Raw genomic sequence first — 25,880 nt, forward strand, 5'->3', positions numbered from 1 at the left:
GCGGGGGAGAGTACAGGTAAATCAGTTTATATTGCATTCTTCTGGTTCTGATGAAGGCAAAGCCTGTTTGCATCCTAAACCTGTCAAATTTTAATATTCCTTTGTTTAGGAGCATGATTATTGTAGTTTTTATTTTCTCGATACCTGATCTGATCACTCGTGTGTTCCTGTAGTTCACACTCCTGTGAATGTTTTCCTTCCTAATAACGAAGTATCGAACCTCTTTTCATTCGAATCTATGCAGTTACTTCACATGGACTAGGCAAGGCCAACAGTAGTTAAAGTGCCAAACAGTCAACCTGAAGGTCCAGGGTTTCTGTCCCGTTGTTACAAAACCACGGCCTATTGTTTAGAACAATAGATGTGTTATAAGAATAACTGTCAAATTTCACTATTTGACTAAAATAGCCCTAGAGTTGGAGGTGGGTACTGTTGATTAGGTGCCTCCCTTCCGTTCTAGTAGTTCTTAAACTTCTATTGTTCAAGGACCACTTGACTCTTTTTTTTTAATTGTTATCTAAGTGGACCATAATGAAGTCTCTACTCTACGCTGCTGTATACTTTTCCTAAATATGCAAACTTTCCGTGGACTAGCTTAAGGGACCATGGAATGAGAACCGCTGCACTAACTAGTCTATTAGTTAATATTTAGGGCTAACGCACATAGCTGTTGTTTTGATTTTCCTTAACTAAATGTTGCCTCACCCATTCCACACACCGTTTATGTCTTTTGTTTGTCTTCATACAATTATTACTGTGAGGTTCCGTGCTCTTATGATGGGCATGTGCGGTGTTTTCAGTGTTAGAATGCTACACTTGTTTGAATTATATGTTTTACTGTTAAAAGGTCATGGATGTGACTGGCTGTTGCTTTTTTTTTTATTATCTCGGAGCGTGGTTCAACGTCTCTGGGCGCTTAGAGTAAGACAGTCACATTCGACACATTACGTCATATTATTGTCAGAGTGACAGCGTCTCTGATAGGCTAGTGGCAAGTGCTATCGTGCAAGTCTCAAGAGCACAATCACAACAGTTGGAAGTTAAATTGTTTTGTATTTTTAGCTTACTGCAATGTTAAAACATTTACTCTGTTCCGTGTTTGTTTTAGAGCAGGTCTTTATGCAACATGGGTTGATTATAATGCAGCATCATCAGGTCCTTATGTAACATGGGTAAATTCTGACGTAGCATCAACAGGTCCTAATGTAACATGAGTAGATTCTAATGTAACATCATCAGGTCCTGATGTAATCTGGGTAGATTCTAATGTAACATCATCAGGTCCTAATGTCTGCAAGAAGCCTGCAAGATAGCTTTAGAACTTTGTAACCAAGACCCCAACCCATTAATACACGTCTCCAGCAATCCTTATAGAATTCACTAACAAAACTAACGTTATGTTCAATAACCAAAACTACCTACAAATAAAGTATGGCTTAAGTATGGGGAATCTCGTGTCACCAGTTCTAGCCAATATTTTTATGACACAAATTGAATCACAAGCGATCAATCCAACCTTACACCCACCACTATACTGGTACAGATATGTTTATGGTACAATTGCTGGATTCACATCTACAGAACACACACTTAGTTTTTTTCAATCACGTTAAATTGATACACCCCAACAGTAAGTTCACCTGTGAACAGGAAAAACTAATTAAATATCATTTCTTAACCTCATGATCATTAGAACTGATACACAATTCAAAACAGAAATGCACAGAAAAATCACCCATACTGGATTTATACATTCCATGGGACTCAGCACATGAAACAAAACAAAAACTCGACATATTAAGAAACCAAATAAACACAGCCACAACACTATGTTCACCTGATAAAATTAATGATGAAATCAACAAAATAAAACAACACTTCATCAACGTCAACAACTTTGCTCCAAAAACTGTTGAAAAAATTACACACACACCTAGACTAACAACAAACTACAGAACCTTACATTGCTGCATACCACATGTTCTTGATATCAGCGAAATGATAATCAAGATTTGGAAAAACCTATAACAAAACATAATATTCCAGTAAACACCAAATTTATTCAAAAACCAGATACAAAACTGAAATCCATACTATATAAAAACTACACTGACAAACGTAACACGAACATTATTTATAAAATACAGTGCAACAACTGCCACGACTTCTATATTGGAAAAGCAAACAGAAGAGTGGAAACTATATTTGAAGAACACAGAAAAACACTTTCACACGTTTTTGAACACTGCAAATCAAATAAACACAACATAACCATAGGAAGCACACATGTATTAAGTAAGGAAACAAATATAAACAAACGCAAAATCAAAGAAGCCCTACTTATACAGCAACTAAAACCAATATAAAGGAACACCTTTAAACTTATACTAATTAATAACCTGACATCTAACTGCAACGTCCTCTACAATCCGGTACCCCTTTATACTCTCGTCCCTAAGACATGTGTCCGGCAACGGTCAATTTCAAACTTTCTCTTTCTTAACCTGAAAATGACCTGGGAAGATCGAAACGTTGTTCTCTTCTTGTCAATACAAGTGTTAATACCAATACCAGACGTTATGAGATACAGGTCTTAATGTTACATTACTAGATTCGAACGTAACATCACCAAGTCCTTATGTAACATGAATAGATTCTAACGTAACATCAACAGGTCCTATCGTAATATCAGTAGATCCTAATGTGGCATCAACAGGTCTTAATGTAACACGAGTATATTCTAAAGTAACATGAACAGGTTCTAATGTAACATCATGAACAGGTCCTGTTGTACTGACCACAGACTCGGATAATTTTTTTTCACTCATTTCTTTTTCTTCTTACTTTCTTTCTTCGCCTCTTGCAGATATGGTTAGTTTTGAATTTCGCGCAAAGCTACTCGAGGGCTATCTGTGCTAGCCGTCCTTAATTTAGCAGTGTAAGACTAGAGGGAAGGCAACTAGCCATCACTACCCATCGCCAACTCTTGGGATACTCTTTTACCAACGAATAGTGGGATTGACCGTCACATTATAATGCCCCCACGGCTGAAAGGGCGAGCAGGTTTGGTTGGACGGGGATTCGAACCTGCTCCACTCGGATTACGAGTCGAATGCCTTAACACGCTTGGCCATGCTGGGCCGTTGCAGATATGGAAGATAGGGTGTCTTATTCCAGTTAACATGTTCGAACTATATTATATTGCGTGGCTCTAACTTGTACTTTTGGTTTGGTTCATATTTTATGCAAAGTTCCTCGAGGCATGCCTGTCGTCCCTAATTTAACGGTGAAATATTAGAGGGAAGGCAACTAGTCAACACCACCCACTTCCAACTTGTTACAAATAAATAGTTGGATTGACCATCATATTACAACACACCCACGGCTGAAAGAGCGCGCATGTTCAGCTACGGGATTTAAACCCGCGACCAAGATGATTGCTAGTCAACTGCTCCAACTACAGCGAGATATAATAATGAACGTCAACACTGCCTGACGTAATAAAGTCTCTTTTTAATTTTTAAAATAACTTTTATTTTGATCTGCATTTGAAATCACACCGTTCAAAAACATTTTATCCTGCGGAAATATATATTTTTTTACGAGGGACATTAATCGTGTATGTATGTATGTGTGCGTGCGTGAATTGTTAATTTTATGGTTCTTACTGTGTATATGCTCCCAAATGGCACAGTAGCATGTCTGCCGACTTACAACGCTAGAAACCGGGTTTCGATACCCTCGGTGGGCAGAGTACAGATAGCCCATTGTGTAGCTTTGGGTTTAACTTCAACCAATCAACTTACTGTGTATGCTGTACTGTTCCATTTTCACTTTAGAAATATTCAAGAGCTTTCAGGGGCCGCGACTTCTGAACTTCCATACGAATTTGCTCCACAACTCACCCACCCCTTTCTCATCAGTTTAAACTTAAAAGTGTGTTGCTCGCTTATTTTTAACTGTATTTACTATAGCAACGGCATCCTGTTGCTACTGTCTTCAAAACAGTAGACTGCGCATGTTTTAAAAAGCAACAGTAACGTAATTATAGCTGCTGTCTCGATATGGCCATCCAGGTTTAATAACACGCTGTTTTCGTCGTTAATAATATGAACACTTCTTTTTTTTTTTGTTTCTTCATCATTTTCGTTTGTTTTTTTTCACGTACTGTGATAAACAAATAGATTATTCAGATGAAGTACAGTAGTAAAAGAAAGGCCATTTCCAGCTAGACACATCTCTGAATAAGACTCTTGAAACCGGCTCTTAGTCCCTTAGTGGATTTTACTTAATAATTTGTAGTCAGACCCGAGGGGATATCTCCCCTTTAAAGGAAAGCATCAGTCCTCACGTGTAACCCATTATCGTGATCAGCACGTTATGGAAATCTCGTGATTATTGTGAAAGGAGGCATCGACTGCTGTGCCACTCTGTAGGCCAGTGAGCTAGTAGTTTTCACTGTATAACCTACGGATCGTACATTTGTTCTACACGTATGTCACTTAAATGTCAGAATATGAAACATTAACGTGTTTTTTTTCCTTTTTCTTCCCCTTTTTAAAAGAAATGAAATATGAATTATTCAAACAAGTTTAAATTAGTTTGATCAAGTTTGTTTTTCAATTTCTTTTGGAGACCGGTTTCTGATTGGTAACGTTGCCATATAATAAAGAATGTTTTTTCACTTTAGCGTCTGTAGGCAAACAAGTGAGCTAAATTCTAGTATAGTACTAGAAAGTCTAGGCAAAGGAACGATAATTTTCAACTTAGATCTAATACGTGTAGGTAAATAAACTAAAATTTTTAGCCTAGTACTAACATGTGTAAGCAAAAAGTGGGAATTCTTAGCCTAATACTAAAACGTGTAGGCAAAGAAACGAGGATTTTCAACTTAGATCTAATACGCGTAGATAAAGAAACGGGAATTTTTCAGCTTAGTAAGATAAATTTAGGCCAAGAAATGGAAATTTTTAGCTCAGTATATGTGTTCTGTTTCTGGAAGTACTCGATTCCAAAACTCAAATGGAATACATTAAAGAAGATTAAATACATTCTGCAGGGTTCAGCAGCAGTCTTTTTAAATTGGTTCACTACTGTATGTTCCCCAGTGGGACAGCGGTAAGTCTTCAGATTTGCAGAGCTAAATTTAGGGATTGGATTCCCCCCGGTGAACACAGCAAGATAGCCCGATATGATTTTGCTATAAGTAAACACATACTCTTACTAATAAAGCAGAGAACAGCGTTTCGACCTTCAGGTTAACAAAGAGAGAGTGAACCTGAAGATAACCTAAGAAAGTTGAAACTTTGTTCTCTCCTTATCAGTAAAGGTGTTAATATTCATACCAACCATTCCGAGGTACATTCTTATTTCAGTGGGTTTCTCGTCATCAGGAAATACTTACACTTACTCCGTTTTATTGGTTAGAAAGTTTAATATATAACGTTGAATATAAAGTAATAAATGAATGTAGAATACTTTAATCCAGGTTTGTAAGTCGATGATTTTGACCTCTATTCTGTATATATCTCTGTACGTTGTTATTTATGAACTTAATCGTTTACAGTTTCTTCTAGAATGTTCTCAGTTTTAGTTTGTTTTGAATTTCGCGAAAAGCTACACGAGGGCTATCTGCGCTAACCGTTCTTAATTTTGCAGTGTAAGACTAGAGGGAAGGCAGCTAGTCATCACCACCCACCGCCAACTCTTGGGCTACTCTTTTACCAACGAATAGTGGGGTTGATCATCACATTATAACGCCCCCACGGCTGAAAAGGCGATCATGTTTGGTGTAATGGGATTCGAATCCGCGAACCTTAGATTACGAGTCGAGTGCCTAACCACCTGGCCATGCCGGTCCTCTCCCAATTTTAAGGATACTGTATTGATTCTTGCTTACGTATGTGCATGTAGTTGTTTGTGTGTCAAGTATAATTACGCCACGCGAATTTTAGCTGTTCTTGTTTTATATTTATTTAAATTTCAGATTGTTTCGTCAAGACAATGTAAGGGGTCTTTTTCCAGGGGAGTACGATTTATGCACTCTTAATATTTGACTTTATTTTCGAAATAATAACAGTAAAAACTAGCATACAATTCCTAGAATTAGTTAGATAATTTTAATGACCCCTGAGTGAGACCAAAAAAGACAATACATTACATATCTAGTGCCGACGAGGCTTATCGCCAACCCCAGTGCTCAGTACCAGTATGACGGACATAGTGGTCGAAGTGCTATTTATCATCACTTTTTGTAAGCAACAGTTATTATGGTGTGAACCAGATTAAGCAAGTGAATTGGAATTATTTCCAGTTTGAATTAAGTCGCTTAAAAATCAGGTCGTTAAGGTATGGTATAACAACAAAGCCAACAGTACCTCGATGAAGGGCGTACACTGAGGTTCGCGTTGTACCTGCTCTTGCGACTGGCTTGCAAGCAGCCAAGAACAATCAAGCCGCATGTGCCAAATAGCATTCAAATATATGTTTGCAGGACATAAATGCTTGTTTTATTTGCTTTCTTTTTTTAAGCGTTTGAGCGAATATACTTAAATATAAAAATCAAAAATCTTAGATCTTTCAACACTAGAATGTGAGGCTTGTTTAGAATATAGTCTCTCTAAGGTTTCAGAACATAGACGGCCAATAATCAATTGAAACAACAGCGGTGAAAACGATTTAAGACACTTGATTGTGGATGCTGTTCTATTATTAACAGATAAGTGATTCAATTATGCCTTTCTCTCGGCTTCTACAAAAGATAGTACTTTCCTTTCTGCCTTCTGTACTGAGTGGCATTGCTTGCACTGTTGAAGGCCCAGCAAGGCCAGATTGTTAGGAGCACTCGACTTGTGATTTGAGAGTCGTAGGTTCGAAAACCCGTTAATCCAAACATGCTCGCCTTTTCAGCCGTGAGGACTCTGTTCGTTGTTAAAAGAGTAGCCCAAGAGTTGGCGATGGGCGGTGATGACTAGCTTCTTTTCCTGTAGTCTTACACTGCTATTCTATGGACGGCTAACGCAGATAGCCCTCCTTTAGCTATGCGCAGAATTAAAAAAGAACAAGAACAAGAAAACAAACAAACTTTATTGAAATTATCTGTGGAAGAATCAGTATTATACCATAGAGCTAGGTGGTTAGGGCGCTTGAATCGAATTCGAGGGTCGCGTGTTCGAATTCCTGTCTCGCCAATTATCCGTGCGAACGTTACGATATTACAGGCAATCCCACTAGATCTTGGTAAAAAGAATAGCCCAAGAGCTGGCGGTTGCTGGTGATGACTAGCTGCCTTCCCTCTAGTCTTTCACTGCTAAATTAGGAACAACTAGCGCATATAACTTGCGCACATTTCTAAACAAACCCTGTTCAAAGCTGACACACTGTGACACTCCCTTTTTTCAAGAACGTGTGTTGCTTCAGTACCCAGTCGTTTCGTATACGTATTAAATGGAGCGTTACAATTACGCTTTGTAACAGGAACATCGGAAAGAGTGAAACGAGAGATTTCATACCTTATCATGTCGACCGAGATCATTACTGTAGGTTTAAACCACTGCCCAGAAAATAATGACGTATATATAATCCGTATGTATGTCTTCTAAAGTACTGTGTGTCGGGTAGTGTGCCACTTCTGCGTCCCGAACGAATCATTCAAAAAGGAGGTTAATGGAAAAGTTGAGACATTCAGAAGGCTAAACAGTCTTACTTATGGAATTGTATGTCATATAGACTCACAGTCATTCTTTGCATTTAAGGTTTTTCTGAGCCTCTTACTCTCTTCAACACACTGTGTCCTGAAATCGTGGGAACCATCTTTACGTGTCGTAAACTAAATATTACAGATTCTTGAGAGAATAAAATGACACGACATTCTGCATCCGGGCATGTGTCTGTAGGTTTGAGAGGAAGGAACCGTCAACTTTTCAAACTCTGTATTAATTAGACTCTATCATCTAAACTCTTGGTAATTGTTTTCAAGAGAGTCATATGGAACATTTCGTAGCAAGTTCGCTATTACCAATTGTATTAGTAGTTCCTACCTTATTGCTAACTTCTTAACGCAGATGTCTAATATTTATATGTTTAGATAGCTCGTTGTACCCACGTGTAATATATGACCCGCTACATACGTCACGCGATCCACAACTAAACGTCGGTCAAGTTTGTGACCCACCGGTAGGGCACGTGGCAGCGAACGTGCTAGGTATTTTATTCAACCCTGCCAAACATCGTAACCCTAACCATATGGCGGTGAATGCAATTTCCAAGTTAAAAACAAAAATGGCGCGTTTATTTGTTGAATACATTTTGAACCAGGGAGGAGGTGAAAGAGCAACATAAGATGAGTGTAAAACTGGCATCAAGGAGGAATTATTGAAGAGTAAATCAGCCCTGATATTATTTAGGTTTCATTATTGATAGTATTTAGGTTTCATTATCGATATTATTTATGTTTGTGTTTGACAAAACTTCATCTGTTTTCTTGTCCTGAAAAACCTACTGTGATCATAATTTAGTTCCGTGTTAACAAAAACAGAAAATACAAATATCATTGTTATATTGTATCAGGCTCGATGTATGAAGTGTGACAGTTCTGCTTTGATGCTTGTCAGAATTGTTAAAGAAGCTCAACCAATATCAGGTGTTATTGAGTTGATGACCGAAAACTTCGCCAGCAACTCAGATGTGGTCACTTTTGCTTAGTTGATTACCTCTAGTTGTGATTGTTTTTAATAATTTACCTACTACTTGTTTTTCAAAGTTATTTTTGGTTTTAAAGAATTCGTTGTTGTAATTAATCTTACAATTTAGTTTATCTAAATAATCGTCTGACCATGAATGTATTCAGATGTATTTTGCCTCACATTAAACTTCTTTAAATGTGATTTGTTTTATCTTGAACATATTTTGGTAAAATTTGCCATTTTACTTCAAATGTATTCAAATAGTTTGGCGAAGAGATAGATAGATATGTGTTATTTTTTAACCTCGGAAATTAATCTATCAACAATCAATTGTTTCATTAAATATTTCACGAATTAAGAACTTTAAACGGTACTTGAAAGAAGCGTGAACCGAACTAAAGAAAGAAAAAACTTTAAATATATACATAGGTGAGTAACTAACACGAAGTCACTGCACTTCTCGTAGTTTTATTTAATTTAAGGTTGAAGTAGTTCATAACATTTAAAAATACTTAAGAAAAAAAAATGAGAAAAGAAAGCGTTTGCTAGAAAGCAAGCGGACAGTTATCTGTTCCAGTGGACAGATAACTGGAAGCAAGTAGCATGTTTCAGCGGACAGATAATTAGAAGCAAGTGGCATGTTCCAATGGACAGATAACTATAATGTGTATGTTTTCTTATAATAAAGCTGCATCGGGCTATCTGCTGAGTTCACCGAGCAAATAACTAGAAGCAAATGGCATGTTTCAATGGACAGATAATTAGAAGCAAGTAGCATGTTCCAGTGGATATATAATTAGAAGCAAGTACCATGTTCTAGTGGATAGATAACTAGAAGTAAGTGGCATGTTCCAGTGGACAGATAACTAGAAGTAAGTGACATGTTCCAGTGGACAGATTAATTTAGATAACAACACTGCTCTTGAGGGTCGAAAACAGCTCTTCGTCCATTGTCGATCTAATGCATCATGGTGTTTTATCACGAGAGCAGGTAACTAGACAGAATGTGTCTTTCCCTTATCTCTTTTTTCGTTATCCGTCTCTGTTACGGTGTTTTGTGAACTACCGAACCACGTGGATGTGGGGTCTTTAAATCAATGACGGTGAGGCACTAGGCAACGAAAAACCCGTCATTGGCTTGTCAATCAGTCAACCACTTTTACAATCGATGAAGAAAATGGTATCATAGCTGTCTGTTTCTTTGGAGAAAAAAAGTAGTTATTTCCAGTGGAAAAACAAACAAACAGCATCCGCACGTGACAGTAAAAATCGAAGAGTGTAGACACAAACATCATTCGTAAACGTTGAAGAAAACTACTCGTATGTAATATATCCTTGCGCAACACTTGTGTCATCAATAATATGGTTTAGCAGAATTCCCTCGGTATGCTTGTATTTTAATGTATGTCAGAGATCGTTTGATTGTGTTTGGGAGTGCCGAATGTGGCCTGTTGGTTGACGCGTCGGGCTGAAGAACGAAAGGTCCGAAGCAGGAATTGGGACGCCGCTGAACACAGCACTATCATATGTGGGCGCTACATGAGAGTAGCAGTTAATATTTTTACCGGTTTTCATAAAACCGGATAATGTCCTTGTGTAGGTGTTGGTTGATGGCTAGCTATACCTGAATCCGCGGAGTTATTACCTAACCGTTTAGTCCACGTAGGCGTAAGATGTTGTTTAAGTTGTAAACTGCAATTTAAATGTTTGGTTGAATTCAACATTTATATTTCATGACTATATAAGGCCTAGTTTACTTACTTCACTCTTTCAAGCACCACTGATGAACCGTGAATTCGTCAAAGCTAGTCTGTATATATATTGGACCTGAACGTCATCTTTTCTTCATCGAAATTCACGTTTTGACGAAAGAAAAAAATTAATAAATAAACCTATATTTCTTTCCCACAGCTCATTGCATTAAGAAATATAGTTTTAGGATAATTTCCGGAAAACAAAACAATATTAACATTAGTTTAAAATGACTGTGATACATGGACAACTTGAATGAAGGATTATTTTACTGTTCAATGGCCTGTTAATGTAAATTATTTTGTGGAATAAGTGACAAATAAAAACAAAATTTCGTGAAGAAAACTGTTTTCGTGATCAGGAAATCTAACAGTCACCGACATAATCCCAGTATACTGAATTTGTTACAAGGGGCAGAATGAACAAATTTTTGACAAAATATGATTGAAGAACTCGGATGTTTCCTTGCTCCCCTTCACTGGTCTCGGCGTGATCCTCGCAATCTGAGGGTCGTGGGTTCGATTCTCTGTCACACCAAACATACTTCTCCTTTTAGCCGTGGGGGAATTATAATGTAACGGTCAATCCCACAATTTGTTGGTGAAAGAGCAGCTCAAAGGTTGGTGGTGGATGGTGATGACTAGCTGCCTTCCATCTAGTCTTTCACTGCTAAATAATGAACAACTAGCGCAGCTAGTATTCGTGTAGCTTTACATGGAATTCAAAACAAACGGATAAGCAGTCGCATGAACGATTGCAGTTTGGTAGCTATTTCCACTTTTAATGGATGACCTTTACTCTTTGGCGATATCTAGTGGACTTATTTGACGAATGACACACTCATTCGGGCGTCGTCCCTTCATTTTTATAAAGTGAAGAAAGAGCCATTCTTGATACCACGCTCAAAACAATTCGGGTCTCGCATGATCCTCGGTGGCGGTTAGTACTTAGGAGGATGACCATTTGGGAAGTTGATGATGGCATCATTATTGTTTTGTTCCCTGTAGCACAGTGTAGAATTATAATGCTAAAAACCGGATTTCGATACCAGTCATAGCTTTGCTCTTAACAACAAACAGACAAACAAGTGTCCGCTGGGATAAACTAGCCATGAATAAACTTGTACAGGTCGAACTAGCCATGAATAAACTTGTACAGGTCGAACCTTTTCTTGAGTTTTATAAACTTTTATTACTTAATTCTTGTCAATCTGTTTCAATCTCTGTCAGCAAATTTTACAGAATCAGTGTTCACATGGTATTTAGGTTCAGATAAATCAGAGGGTTCAGGGTTCATGCGATCCGTCTTCTCTCCTCTCTTGGTTAAAATGAGGTTAAAAGTACCACATGGTGAGAGAAAAAAACTAGAATTAAGACGTGTTGAGACCTAAAAGCAAAGATGGAAAAGTCCGATCTATGTCCCATCTCTAATAGACTCTAATTTTGTTTAAGAACGTAACTTAGTTCATTATGTGAACAGGTAAAGATTAGATTTCAACAAAATAAAATGAAGATATTTAATTGGATAACTAACTAATAAATATAAAGTTATCCTTTAAGTAATGTCCGATTTTAGGTTCAGAAAAAGAGAAAGGATTTCAAATGCTTTTAATGTTATTTAATCAATAATGTATGTTCCATTATTATTAATTACTTCCCGCCAACGATTCAGAAGCTTCTGTATGCCATTTCTATAACAATCTTGGGTTTGAAGGAAATGAATGTAGAGAGGGAAGTTTAACATCTTCATGTGTTCCAAGCTCTTTTCCATCAAGATAGTTCTGCAAACTTCAGAATAGATGATAATCAGATGGGACAAGGTCTGGAGAATAAGGAAGATGTGGAAGTTTTTCCCAGTCTAGCTGTTCAATATTTGCAGATGTGATCCTTGCTGTATGGGGCCGTGCATTATTCTGGTGTGACACAACATCTTTATGATTGATCAAAGCAGGCCTTTTTTTATTTTATTGCAACATTCAAGCGCTCTAACTGTTGACAGTAGAAGTCTGACGTAATCGTTACATTGAGTGGCAGCAACTCAAAGTGGATCACACCAACAATATTCCACCAAACGCTTAACAATACTTTTCTAGAGTGGAGGTTCATTTTGGGCTGTGCTTTAGCCAGTGTACCTGCACTGAGCCATCATGTATCTGCGATGCCTAACATTTTTATAATGTATCCATTTTTTATATCTAACCTGCTCAAAAAAGATGAGTTACGTTCACGAGAGTGCAGAGAAGTGCAAATGTCCACTCTTGCTCTGTCATTTCATAGTTGACCCATTTTCCAAGTTTCCACACCTTTCCGAGCTGTTACAGATGACGGTGAACTGTTGAATGGGTAGTTCTTGTGTTAGTTCTTCAACTGTTACAGCACAATCTTCAAGCCCAGCCAGTAGCAAGTCATCATTACATTCAACAGGACAACCTGAACGTGACGCATCACTTAAGCTGTAGTCACCTGATCTGAACTTCTGAAACCACCTTCAATATTTTCTTTCATTGAGAGACTTCACACCATAAACACCTTGAATGTTTCGTGTAGTTTCTGCTGCACTGTTGCCTTTTTTAAACTCATAAAGCATTATATGCCTAATCTGCTCCTAAGACACATCCATCTTCATAAGTGTTTATTTGATTAATGATCTGAAAAAGTGGAGTTGGGTCAGTTTTTTTTATTTGTCTGAACATTTTTATACACGTCCTAGTACATATTTTAGTAATTGAATCCTTCTACAAGGACAGAAATGATTATGCCTTTTTTTATTAAATTTTCGGACATTAGTTATAGGATGATCTGATATATATAGTTTAAACTAAAATGCGATGAAATACAGACATTTAATTGGACCAAAAATGTAGAAAAATAAAATGGAGTGAATCGTGGGATCCAACAATGAGGAGGAAGGGGTTTTAGAAAAACCACGACCTGACTGTTACGTACAGAACACTACAGCCACAAGTTATCCAGAGTCTACGGATTTACAAAGCTAAAATCCTGGATTCGATTACCTATGGTGGGCACAGTAGTCCAATGTGGCTTTTCTTTAAAACAGACAAACTAAGCAATTCCCACTAATCACGACGGTGATGTAGATAGACGGGGGGTGGGAGGTGAGAGTACTCCGAAAATACCTATTTTTTACGGGAATTGTATAGCTCACTTGTGTTCTATGACGCACTGCGCTACACTGTAACAACTCATTTAGACAATGGGGGCGGGTAATTTTTCTTACCACCCATGCTTCAGTATCAGAGAGTCTGATCTCTGGAATTTGATTTTGATTTGTAATGAAATGTTATTATCTAATTTCTGACAACACCCCGAGGCTGAGACTGGCAGGTCCAGCTCGGTGTAATGTGAATTTGTAAGGGAAAGCAGATTCTTTGAGAGGAGAGAAAAAAACAAACAAACTTGTACTGGTTACCGGTTGCTCCATGGCCTAACGTAAAGATTCATGTAAGACAAAATCGGCATTCTAGGGTGAAACATAGAACATGACAACAGTGCTACTACCTATGATGGTGTGTCGCAAATTTGTTGGGAACTGGGAGAGGGCTGCACAATCGACGTTTGCACAGGGCGATGTTTCAAAATGTAGGTTCGTGTTTCCTGAACACCAAAAACAAAAAATTAAATAAAAAATTGAGCTACGAAGCTAGGAACAGTTGATTTGTTTTAGACGTGAGGGACCAATCCCAGTATTTGGTCTTACTAAAGTAATCTATAACTAGTTATCTTCCTTCTAGACTATGACCAGTGGGTCGAAGGAAACGCGATTTTTTTCCAAAAATCTGTGACTTCAGAAGGATGATCATATAACAAAGATTTAACTTCCCCATCACAATGTAGGAAGTAACGTCCATATGACGTAGTTTAAAACCTGACAGATTTTCAGGTGAATAGAGCAGTACTTGTTTGCTATTGTTCAGTGTTTGACCTTTCTATAATAGTTTTGGTATATACTCATGGGCCAGACGTGGCCTAGAGTTAGAGTGCTCAAACTGCGAGTCCAATGATCCGTGATTCGAGTGTCTTTATCACACATACAAACAAATGTGCTTCGAACTTTTGGGCGCAGAAATCGAAGGTCAGATCCTCTCTACTTGATTAAATCCAAGTAGCCTCAGGAGCTTGTGGCGAGTTCTTTTGATTAGCAGCCTTCCCTTTAAGTCTCATCAGTTTTAAAATATTAAGGGATATGTGAATACAATACATCCCTTACTTAGGTTTGCGCTAAAATTCTAAACAAATAAATAGTCATTCATACTGATTCTTCCTAATCGTTCCCCCCCGCGTGTCAAAAGTAATTGGACCCCTTACAGTCATGTGAAAAAGTTAGGACACCCTATGAAAGCGTATTTTTGTAACATTTTTGGATATATAGATATTTAATCTCAGTTTTAACAATACTGAGAGATTATAGGAATATAACTAAACAATTAAAACTGAAGAAAAGACTTTTCAAGATCTTCTGTAAATGTAATTCTTCAAAAATGCATATTCTAAGTGAGGAAAAGTTAGGACACCCTACCCCCTAATAGCTAGTGTTACCCCCTTTGGCTGAAATAACTGCAATGAGACGCTTCTTGTAACCATCTACCAGTCTCTGACATCGGTCTGCAGAAAGTTTTCCCCACTCCTCCCTCAATGCAGAATTATTTCAGCTGTGAGATGTTTGAGGGGTTTCTTGCATGTACAACCCGTTTCAAGTCACCCCACAGCATCTCAATGGTATTAAGATCTGGGCTTTGACTCGGCCATTCCAAGACTTGCCATTTCTTACTTTTCAGCTAGTCCTTGGTAGATTTACTTGTATGTTTTGGGTCATTGTCGTGTTGCAGGGTCCAGTTCCGCTTCAGCTTTAATTTTCTTACAGATGGTCTCACATGATCCTCAAGCACCTTCTGATACACAGTAGAATTCATGGTGGATTCTATGATTGTGAGCTGTCCAGGTCCTGCTACAGCAAAGCAGCCCCAAAGCATGACACTTCCACTTCCATGCTTCACAGTTGGTATGAAGTTCTTTTCCTGGAGTGCTGTATTTGGTTTACGCCAAACATGTTTTTTGTTCTGGTGTCCAAATAATTCAGATTTGGACTCATCTGTCCAAAGAACATTATTCCAGAAGTCCTGGTCTTTGTCTACATTCTCTCTGGCCTTGATGTTTCTCAAAGTCCTGATCTTTGTCTACATTATATCTGGCAAACTTCAGTCTGGCCTTGATGTTTCTCTTAGAGAGCAAAAATTTCCTCCTTGCACACCTCCCATGCAAGTTAAACTTGTGCAGTCTCTTTCTGATTGCAGAGGCATGTACTTTCACATCAACAGTAGTCAAAGCCTGCTGTAGGTCTCGTGATGACACGTTAGGGTGTTTGGAGACCTCTTTTAGCATCTTGCGGTCTGCTCTTGAGGTGAACTTGCTTGGACGACCAGACCTGGGCATGTTGGCAGTTGTTTTGAAAGCCCTCCACGTGTTGACTATTTTCCGGACAGTGGAATGGCTGATTTCAAAATCTTTTGGATCTTTTTAAATCCCTTACCAGACTCATAAGCTGCTACAATTTTCTTTCTAAAAGCCTCAGACAGCTCTTTTGCTCTCACCATGGTGCTCACTCTCACTTCAACAGTCAGGAGCACACCCAACTAAATGTCTGAGGTTTAAATAGGGCAAGCCTCATTCAAAATGCTTAGTAACGATGTTCTAATTATGTGCACCTGGTATGATACACCTGTGCGAGAGTTAAGCCATTTTAAATGGGAATAAATGTGGGGGTGTCCTAACTTTTTCACATTATTGCATATTTGTTTCTTTTGTTGGCAATTTAAAGTTTGTCAGACCTTTGGACCCTCCCTATTCTCTTACTTGTGAGGGAATATTTCTCCACCGCATGTAATATTAAAACTGGCAGTAAAACTTGACGGGTTTATTCTTACACCGTGCTCGCTCGTTGTCTGTTTTCTGTTAATGATCCAATTAATGCCCAACACTTGGTGAGTTCAGACTTCTTTTCTCAAAACACAGGATTTTCTCTTACATATACGCTATTAAAAACAGAAGCGAATAATTAGTAAATGTGTTGTATCCTGTTTCTGCTGTGGAAATTACACTTGCGATGAGTCATATTGGCCGTTTTGAATACTGTTTTCCACCCCAAGTTTACGATCACATGTTATACATTTTCTTTTATTATTATTTATTGCCTGTGGAATGCAAGCACACGCGCTGTTGTCATCTGGTTGCAAGTCAGAAGGGTGAAACGTTTGCGTGGTGATGCTCGTGACTGTTTGAGACCACAAGCGAACCTGTATCACCGGGGCAATGGATCGTTGCTTCCCGTAGACTTGTCCAACGGTGGAGTTCGGGAAGACGTGAGGGGAAACTCCATTATAGGCAATGCGGTTATCAAGATGTACGAGAAACTTAGACACCATAAGCTGATCTTTGTTATCTCAGTGTAAAAAACATTTTAGTCTGTGGTTATGTGGACTATGTGACGTCATCAATAGTACCGACACCTTGCAACAAAAAATTCAACTACTTATACATATGAATACCGATGTGGTGAACGGTGGAATAAAAGTAAGTGTAATTTTAGCAACTCGCTTGGTACAATAAGTAACTCGAATATAAGGCGGAGAACAGTGGCCGTTGTTAAATAAAAAGCAGTTTCTACTTGTTTCTCCGATATAGAAGTCGTGGCAGTTATCACATTGTATTTTATAAATAATGTTGGTGTGGTGTTTGTCAGTGTAGTTTCTACATAGTATAAACCTCAGTTTTGTGCCTGGTTTTTGAATAAATTTGGTATTAACTGGAATGTCATATCTTGTTATTAGTTTTTGTCAAATGTTGGTTATTTGTCTGCTGATGTCGGGAATATATGGTTTCGTGATTTTTTGATTCGTGAGATATATTTACTTTTATTGGTTAATTTTGCTTTCTGTCTAGGTGTGTGCGTGTAATGTTTTCTACGGTTTGTGGAGGAAACTTATTGATGTTGATGAAGTGTTGTTTTATTTTGTCTAATTCATCGTTAATTTTATCTGGTGAGCATAGTTTTATGGCTGTATTTATTTAGTTTCTTAGTATGTTGAGTTGTTTTTTGTTTCATGTGCTGAGTCCTGAGGAAGGTATAGTCCAGTATGGGTGATTTTTCGGTAGATTTCTGTTTTGAATTGTGAATCGGTTCTTGTAATTTTGAGGTTAAGAAATGATATTTGATTGCTTTCTTCCTGTTCACATGTGAAGTTAATGTTGGGATGTATAGAGTTAATGTGATTGAAAAAATTAAGTGTGTGTTCTGTAGATCTGAATCCCGCAACCGTGTCATCTACATATCTGTATCAGTATAGTGGTGGATGTAATGCTGTGTTAATTGCTTGTGTTTCAACTTGTGTCATAAAAATATTGGCTAGAACTGATGATACTCGGTTGCCCATGCTTAGGCCATTTGTTTGTATATAGTTTTGGTTGTTGAACATGAAGTTTGTCTTCATCGTGGTGAATTCTATGATGGTTGCTAATTGGTTGCTGGGAATGTCTATAGTTGAGTTGGGGTTTCGTATATAGAGTTCTAAGGCTATCTTGCAGGCTTCAGTGGTTGGAATTTCTGTAAAGAGGGATATAACATCGAAACTGGCCATTAAGGCTTTATGATTAAGTTGATTTAGATTAGACTTGAAATTAAGAGAGTCTTTGATGAATGAGCTGGCTGATGTTACATATTTGGAGAATGCCCATGCTTTGTATTTACCAAGATTGTAATTAAACGATTCATATGTGGACATTATTGGTCGTAATGGACAATCTGGTTTATGAGGTTTGGGGATGCCGTATATTTGTAGTGTGCGTGAGTCGGTTTTCCGTTGGTAGGAATAAAGTGTTTGTGAAATTGTGTTGGCTTTTTTCATTTTTAGTAGTAATTTGTTTAGTTGCGTCTCGTGTGTCTTTGTTGGATTTGTGTGTATTGGTTTAAATTTGTTCGTGTCTGATAGGATGTTTTTCATTTTTTGGATGTATTCATTCGTGTTCATTATGACTATAGCGTTACCTTTTATCTGCTTTTAGAATTTTTATGTTTTTGTCTTGTTTTAGGTTTTTAATGGAATGAATGTCTCTTTTTGTAAGGTTGTTTTTTAGCTTTCTGTTTTGTGAAATTATGTTGATCGTTTTGTGAGAAAATTCTTTGAAAAAATTGTTTAAGATGTTGTTTTTAGGTGTTTCTGGAAAATATAAATTTTTAATTTTACCTGGGAAGTTTGGCTGTTGGATGTCAATAAAATTATCTAAGTTGTCTTCTTTCTGTTGGTTGTTTTTGGTTGTTTCCTTGTTTTTGTTTTCTGTAGAAAGTATCACAAGTCTCCTGGCTAGGTCTTCTAAACATGTTTTGATTTCTATGGTTGGAATGTACCTAGGTGCTATTGCGAAGTTGAGTCCTTTGTTAAGTAGATGTATCTCGTCTGTGTTTAATTGTCGGTCGGATATGTTAATTATGAGGTTAGTCAACGGTTTATCGTTTTGGTGTCTTTTCTGTTGTTTGCATCTTAGTTTTTCTAGTTTTTTGTTGTGGCAGATCTTTTTGTCTCTGTCGTTCTTAGTATTGATTTGGTTTATGTTTCGTTGTATAAGTCCTTAAATCTCTGGTTTAATAGTGCTGCATACCATATATTCCCGACATCAGAAGACAAATAACCAACATTTGGCGAAGACTAATAAGAAAATATGACATTCCAGTTAATACCAAATTTATTCAAAAAACCAGGCACAAAACTGAGGTTTATACTATGTAGAAACTACACTGACAAACACCACACCAACATTATTTATAAAATACAATGTGATAAATAGCAGTTTCGTTCCCTCATCATAGTGGGTGTTTGAGAGTGCTGCTGACTGGTTTATTTTCATGTGGTCAGTAGCTCAAAATCAGGGTCAATAGCAGATGTTCTTAGTAGCTTTGCTATTAACGACTTCGGCTGGCCTCCGTTGCTAGCACGGTACGTAGCGTTTATAAAGAATAATGTAATTTAAATTGGATTGTTGTATATTCATCCAAGGTACGTTAGAACTCTGTGGGATTGATGCATGTTTATCAAAGTGTATTATAACACTGTGGGATTGCTTTATATTCATCCAAGGTATATTAGAACATTGACTTTTAAATATTTTTCCCTCCGGATCTCAATTGAATCTTATACAGATTGGTTTATTTTATGCTGTGGAGTCCAAGGTATGAATAAAAATCAATGAGAATCACTCAGTTTAATGTAAAATTAAAGTATAGTGACCAATTTGTGTCTCATTTGTAGTGTTAGCTTCTCATATTTTCGATTCTTCCTCTTCAGCCCCCCTCGCACATCAATGATACAGTGGCATGTCTGCCTACTTACAAACGTATAGTTCTGATAGCCCATTGTGTAGCTTCGAGTTGAACTACAAACAAACAATCCACTTCAGCTACCGAATAGAATTTGCAATATTTATTTGAATAATTATATGTTAAGTTGTTATGTTGGGTTAAAACCTCCGTTGAAGACTTAGCAAATCTATGAAAATGAACTAGGAGCCAAGTGTATGAGAAATGTGGGTATGCCCCCTCTCTCTAGTTTTGCTACAACATCTATGGTATTTAGTGGTAATTTTAACTCACTTTCTTCCCTGTGTTAGGATATTTAGTCAGATACTCAGCTTAATGGATTCTTTGGAAACCTTTCCATTGAAAGAGGATACTTTACAAATTCTGATTAGTAACAGTAGTGTATAGTCTTTTATAGGTTGTCCGGACGCCGCTAGAGTATGCTTGTGTTGCAGATAATACCGTGTTTTGGTCCCATTGTATATATGTTTTCAGAAAGTGTCTGAGTCTGCGGCCAATGTACATCATTAAATATAAGTTATATTATCTTAAAAACATCCCCAGTTGCCCTTTTTTCCTCTCACGGGAAGCATTTAATTTTATAAAATAAACAATATACTTACTACTATGATCCCTCAGTTTCGTAATTATTTGTCCTCCCCTTTCTCACCTCCACTACAACAACAACAACACTGTTTTTTGCCTCAATTATTTGATAAAATCACGTGGTCTATAGTTTATTTCGCCATATTAGACGTAAAGTGCGAGCAACGCTCTTACGTAAAGAAAAAGATGACAAATTTGACCTCTAATATTGTGTAAGTCATATCAATGATGCGCAAAAAGAATGGTATATTGATTAAAGGAACAACAGCCTTCGACTTTTGTTTCTTTTCCATAGTTGGTCACAGAACTAAAAACTTGCGAACCTTGTATTAAAGTACAGATTGTTGACTGCAAGAAGGAAATGTCCAACATCCAGTATGGCGGCAGTGAGTGAAATGGAAAATTTTGTAACGTCATGTGCATTTGGTCCGGAATGGCTGGGTAGATAGGGCACTCGACTCGTAATCTGAGGGTCGCGGGTTCGAATCCCCGTCACACCAATCATGCTTGCCATTTCACCTGTGGGGGCCTTAAAATGTTACGGTTAATCCCACTATTCGTTGATAAAAGAGAAGCCCAAGAGTTAGCTGAGGGTAGTGATGACTAGCTAGCTGTCTTTCCTCTAGTCTTACAATACTAAATTAGGGACGGCTAGCCCAGATGGCCTTCGTGTAGCTTTGTGCAAAATTCAAAAACAAACAAAAAGAAACGTCAGGTGCATGCCCTCTGTAGGCCAGTAAGTGTTCGGATAATTTATTTTTTAAGAGTAGCTGTTAATGTAAACCCATATAAAATTCTGTTGTTATTATAAAATGAAGTAGAACACTTTGTAAACTGGAAATCAACTTGGTGGCTTACATTGATTGTAGTTTTAAAAGTCAGTGACAGAAATTTCTTAGATAGAATCGTCCATTCGTTACTTTAGAGCGGAAGTCTCTAATCTCCCTCCATCCACTCTACACAAAGTGTTGATTTACGAATGAACCTTAAAAGCTAAAGCTGGTGATCGATTGGTAGATGTCCAACCTGTGTATCCATGAGCCACGGTGAATGTACAGAGGAAATTACCAAACTTAAGTAAACACTCAGGAATAAATGACAAGCCATTTATTGTCTGGTTTAAACGTCATAAAATAATTTTCGTAAAATTACCCAACACACGCGTCGTTATTAGCAGTTTCATAAAGTGTCTTAGCATTGTAATTCTTTACACGTTCAATAACGTTGAAATGGAATGATGCATCTTCTAAACTCTGTAGCACCAGGAAATGAAAGCTCGCTTAGATTTGTACTCGTATAATTGGAGTATGTCTTCAGCTTATAATTAAACTTCACACACACACACATCTGGTGCAGGTTTAAGACCAGTTAATATCCGTCTTTCAGAAATTGCTCGGATTTGGACATGCACATTCCATGCCAGTTTTACGTTCCTGTGTATTCAGGTTTCTATAACTATTGATTCCTTACCGAATTTACTTAATTCTTAGATCCAGAACATTATATTAACAACACTACAGTTGTAATTAGATGATAACCAGTACTACAAAGTAGCGCGGAAGAACATTTATCGACTACAACTATAAAAATATAACAGTCAATATAAAGCAGTGAGGGAAACATTTGTAACTAAGTCGTGTGGTAACTTATCTTAACAAATGTAGAATTGACAAAAAGTTCAGTTCCATAAAAAATACCTAAAGTAGTACTTAACTAGCGTAAGACATTACAATCTTTCTACTTACCCACTAACCCGCTATGAAAGTGACAAACAGCTCAAGGGAGTGAACCACCAGGCACACAAGCCCACCACGTCCTTACTCCAACCACACATCTTATGTCTGAGGTAAGTTTTATTTATAGTGTTACATTTTTGAAAACTTATGCAAGGTATTTAACCTGTGGTATTGTGTTATTATCTGGTATGTTTTTTCAAAGGATTGTTACCATGCCCCCACAACATGCCATGGATAGTAGATGTGTGGTTGGACTTTGTTAGTTCTTTGTGGGTATAGGGTAACCACCATAACCATAGCTGTCCGCGGATAGTAGATGTGTGGCTAGACTCAGGACAGTGTGGGTACTGGGTAACCACAGTTATCCGCGGACAGTAGGGATTTCAGATCCAGTTCTTGTCCTTTAACTTCAAATGATTTGTTATTTTCGCAGTGCTTTTTAGTTTTTTCACCTGTATTTTAATCAGTAACGCACGGAAGGACCAGGTATATGTAATTAGTTCAATGTTTGATAAAATTTTATTAATTTTTATTAACGAGCCGATTGAAGTTATCGAGAGAAAGAGGAAAATATATAATTTGTCCTTTGTTATTCATCAGCAAATTTCTATAAACGCAAACGCATCATTATCTTTAAGAAAATGTAAACGTATTTATGAGGTTTTCGTTGATTAAGTGTGGGAAACAAACAAGATCGGCTTGTTTTTTCACAATGAAAGACATGTACACTTTCTGCTACCGTGTTTCTCCGATAATAAGACCTACCCATAAAATTAGACCTAGTGTGATTTTTGGGGATAGTTTTAATATAAGCCCTACCCTTAAAACAAGCCCTAGTTAAGAGTGGCAGGAAGAGGAAAGAAATAAAAAAAAAATTAATTTATTAATTAGTTTAATAGTTAGTTAATTAGTTTGTTTAAGTATTAATCAGTTAGTTTAATAGTTTAATAATAGTTTATTTTAAATGGTTAGTTTAATAGTTTTACTTTGTAACTTCATTTTTTTAATATATCAAAATAAGACATCTCCCGAAAATAAGCCCTAGTGTCATATTTTGGAGTGAAAATTAATATAAGCCCTGTCTTATTTTCGGAGAAACACGGTAGTTATTTCATACGATTAGTTTTTGTTACACAATTACAATTATCAGAGCATCATACCAGACAGCGTGTTTATTTGTTACTCTTTATATACAGTAGTATTATGTGCCCGAAAATAAATAATAAAACTTTAGTTGTTTAAAAATAAATAAATGTGAAACATGCTACAGACAAACAAAAATTTGCACCAAAACGAAACCGAAATGAAAGAGTACGAAAAATGAATTGAAGGCCCCCAAAAAAGTGCCAGAGAATTATTAAAAGTGTGCTTTTCATGGGATTAAGAATTCCAGCCCCTTTTTTTAGGAGATGGTAAGGATTGGAACGACTGTAGTTTTTGTTATTGGTTGAAACTTCTAATTGCTTGGTAACACACGAGCTACTTATCCATTCGTGGTCGTCGAGAGTGGTAAAACGTGGATACATATATACATATTTTATGGTCTGCATGGAAATATATTTGTTCTGTATTTAACTTTACAACTTTTCGTGACCTCTGTCTGTTCTTGCTTGCATGTTTATGATATGTCTGTTTCACGCACACGCCAAATCTAATTAGGGCCAGTCTGTGGATCTGTTTTTAACCTCTCGTTACCGTAAAAACATGATGCTGCACACTTTCGGGTTTGATGCGTTATAGGAGTAACAGACGAACAATACTGCTTGGTCAGCCAAAGTAACGTAAGAATTAGCGGTGAGTACTGTTGATAGCTGCTTTACATTTAGTCTGTTGGGTTTGAAATTAGGGATGGGTATGCTTTGCTGGAATATCCAAATACAAACTTATAGACAATGTATCATCCCCTACCACTATGTATAGGTCCTGATTTTTTAGATAACTCTGTCTCTAAGGGACGTTTATCTTTCACTCAGTGTAACTTTCCCCAGAATAGAAAATTTACCATCAGTTTTAACGACAACCAGTGTCATAGTCTCGACGTTCTTCTGTGACAAGGTAAATGTTAGCCACACCCATTTCTCCTAGGCCCCCCTAAATGTAGGTAGTTAACCAGAATTTTAAACTTGCCCGATGAGGACCAGTTTTCACATCCCGTAATCGTATGCTTCTCACTGTTGTTTTTCCATAAACTTTCATGTATTTTATAATATGGTTTCATCTTCTCTTGCACCATACAACTAGGGGAAGTCCCCTCCCTAGCGACTACAGCTAGTAGGGGGTAGCTTCTCTTTCGACATATATCTACGGGAGTTCTCTTAGCGACTATAGTTGGTAGGGGGTAGCTCCTCTTACACCATACAGCTAAGGGAGTTCCCCTAGTGATTAGAATTGGCATGGGGTAGCCTTTCTTGCACCATATGGCTACGAGAGTCCCCCATTAGCGATTTTCTTAGCTGATGAAGAGGTAGAAGGGACCCCACCCTCATTTTAGTCACTTCCTATACATGTATACGAGCTGAACTTTTACGTCGTAACTTAACAATTTTATATTTCACAGATTTCCCGGTCTTTCTTTTGTAACGTGACGAATGGTTCCCAACTGTTCGTAAATCGTAGGATCCAAAGAGAGCAACCATGCATTTGCTTCGAATGAAAGAGACAATGACGAAAGTATTTTTAATGTGCTTTAACTTTTAACGCTCAAGTTAATCAAAGTTATCCCTCTGTTACCTGTGACTTTAGAGTCCAAATATTTCCTAAGAAATCCGCGAAATGATGTCACATATTTTACAGCATCGGGAGGCTGATTTGGACGCGACAATGAAAATGTAACTTTACAGGTTCAAATTTAATTAGTGTTTAACACGACTAGGAGTTATATACATGTTCAAGATAATTAACATGATACTAATCTAAGCCCGACATGGGTAATGGGAAGGAAAGTCCGATACTTATTAACTTAATTGTTTATCACCACCAGGACGGGCAGCAAAAGTGTCCATGTAATTACGAAGCTGTTATTGATTCGCTTATCAAGATCCAAAAGGGTAACAAAGTGGTTCCCGACAATAAACTGACGTGAGTTACGTATAATAAAAGTGATTTATTCTACGCGTTATAAATTTATACTCCTATAAATTTAAAATGAGCCTTGGAAGCTATTTTAACGTGCATTAGAACGTGTACATGTGCTATACACATTTATGTACATAAAATAATTGCTTTCTTTTTCTGATACGTTAAAAACATGTGAAATATTTAACGAAAAAAATAAATTTTATGAATTAAATTACTACTGTTTATACGGCTTTTAGGAAAACCATCGATAGGAAAAAAAAATACTAAAAGACTTTTCCTGATCTCCAGCATTTTATTTTCAACTTGTTTACTGTTGAATCTTTATGTTCATAAATTTTCATTAAAAATAAATCTATATTTGTCTATTAGAAAAGAGCACTATCCACTTTCTGCGATGGTTACTCTAACGGAGTTAGGTCCACAGAAAAACATGGCAACTTGAATTGAATAGCATGGTAGCTTGGCGATATGGATCCGTTAGAATTCTCGGCTCACTTCCCAAATAAACGCTAGCAAATCTGTAATATGATTTCTGAACACCTGCCCGTATACACACGCACACCTGGAGTTGATCTAGGGGGCGTGGATTGGGAGGCTAACCAATGAATCTTAACCTCTGATTACGTCATAATAAACTTAGGTTTGGACCCAAATTGGAAAA

The 25,880-nt window shown here is 37.3% G+C and overlaps 1 protein-coding gene across 2 annotated transcripts in view; it reads left to right on the forward strand.

The window, feature by feature from the left end:
• LOC143244230 (plexin-A2-like) overlaps positions 1-25,880 on the forward strand; it is a 267,253-nt gene that overhangs the window by 16,322 nt on the left and 225,051 nt on the right. The window contains exon 1 of one of the 2 annotated variants that reach the window (XM_076488519.1): positions 16,915-17,023. The exons of the other annotated variant lie outside the window; for it this stretch is intronic. The gene's annotated coding sequence lies outside the window, so the exon portion shown is untranslated. Of the gene's footprint in view, positions 1-16,914; positions 17,024-25,880 lie in introns of those variants that run through there. 2 annotated transcript variants of the gene reach the window in all.

This window comes from Tachypleus tridentatus, chromosome 2 (genome assembly GCF_004210375.1).
Source record: "Tachypleus tridentatus isolate NWPU-2018 chromosome 2, ASM421037v1, whole genome shotgun sequence".
NCBI classification, from domain to species: Eukaryota; Metazoa; Arthropoda; class Merostomata; order Xiphosura; family Limulidae; genus Tachypleus; species Tachypleus tridentatus.